We start from the raw sequence: 1,878 nt of genomic DNA, 5'->3' as shown, positions 1-1,878 counted from the left end.
TGAAGAAGACGGCAGCATCCAATGACGTCAGATTGAAGAGACAGACTGTCGTTGGAGTTGTTAAGGTAGTAATTTAAGGAGCCACCACCTGTACAGTGTACAAAGCTTTGTAAAGAACCTTGTACAGGCTCTTTTGGTGTCATAGAAAGTACCACAGGTGTGAGGAGTGTCTCCCAAATGAATGAATGAGAAGTTAAAAATGTTGTATTTTGTAACTATACAGAGACATGTCACAATGTGCACATTGTTCTTGAATAGTCATATTTGATATATTTTACATATTTCTCTATTCTGTTGTGAGAAAACTTAGTTTTCTCACAATTACAAGTAAAAGGGACAACAATTGATTAATAATTAAGGATTCATCCCTTCTGTGCATAGTTAGAGGGAAGGTATCAAAGAGCAGTCGACAAACACGCAGAAAGGAAAGTAACAAAAGGGTCCGTTATGAAGTAGGGATTGGGAGCACACCCAGGTAAACTGAATCATCAAAGCATCAATGGTTCTTAGGCAGCATGTGTGACATGTCTCAAGACGTGTTTATTTAATGATTGTCCTAGAGCATAGATTATTGTACACTAAAAGGTTCCAGAAGAGGAGCCTAAATGAATAAATTATGCTACACATCAGGGGTTTGCTGGCTTATTTTAGCTGGGGGGGGGGGGGGGGTTAAAAGGAAGAAATGCAGGTGACCCAGCCCAAGGTCGCCCAATATTGGAAGGGTCTGGGTGGGCAGATGTCCCCGTGCCCCCAGCCCAGCCAGCCCCTGTTACCTATCCAAAAATTCTGGTGAATCAGCACATGCATTCAGGTAAAAGAGAGTTACAGTGATACGATACAATGGAGTATAGGGTTTTAGTCTATACATTTTATATATTTAGTCTAGATCATAATCATCATCATTTATTTATATAGAGCCAGCAAATTCCATAGCGCTTTACAATACTTAGATTTCAATTTCAGATTCATACTTATTCCCCTAGGACTTGACAGCAGCAATTATCAGAAGTTCATCAAAATGAAAAACACCAGATTGAATTAGCTGACTAGCAAAACTGCAAAAGAGTTTTGCAAGATCCACTTTGGATGAGTTTATTTAGGAAAATAGCAGCATATGTGAAATTGCACAGATTAATGAAAGGATTTGGGCACAGGAAGGTTATTGCAAAGAGCTCAGTAAGCCCACTAGTGCACCTAGTTTTGCAAATCAATGCTAAAATGAGCATAAATCATGAAAAGGGCAGTATTTTAAGAGAAAAATGTAAAAGTTTACTGACTGAAAGGAGTGGTTCTAAAATAATTGGAGATTGGACTTTGGTGTCATGTTGCATTTCATCCTAACTACACACTTTGGTACACTCGTAGTTTGCTGGCGTCTCCCGAGAGTAGGCCTGCTAGTTTAAAGTAAAACTGGATGATATAGTAGAAACATTCAACATTGTACAGAAAGGCAGCATAAGGAAAGCACAGGAGGATCTCTACAACTAGAGATAGTAAAATATTGTAGTGAGGGAGACTGAGAAGTAATTGAGCAATCTAGCAGCAAATGTGCAAGACACATATAGTTAAAGAATTATTTTTTAAAAATGCATGCAATAAACATGAAAAAGAGCACAATGAATAGGCTTCAAAATGAGCAAACTAGATTGACCAATTGGTTCTTTGTTGTTACAGTTTAGAGTTGTGAACTAGGCAGGGCCGGATTTACCACTAGGCAATTGCCTAGAGCCCAGCGGTCGGCAGAGGGCCCTCTCAGGGCCGGCGTTGAGACCAACCTTTAAAAATGGGCCGCTACTTATGGGCCAGTGCTATGTGCTTGCCCCCCTGGGCTAAAGTCTGCCAGCCAGCCCCTGAATAGGGGTATATGTTATGCTAAAA

Source organism: Mixophyes fleayi, chromosome 12 (genome assembly GCF_038048845.1).
Source record: "Mixophyes fleayi isolate aMixFle1 chromosome 12, aMixFle1.hap1, whole genome shotgun sequence".
Lineage (NCBI taxonomy): Eukaryota > Metazoa > Chordata > Amphibia > Anura > Limnodynastidae > Mixophyes > Mixophyes fleayi.
This window is presented reverse-complemented; position numbering follows the sequence as displayed.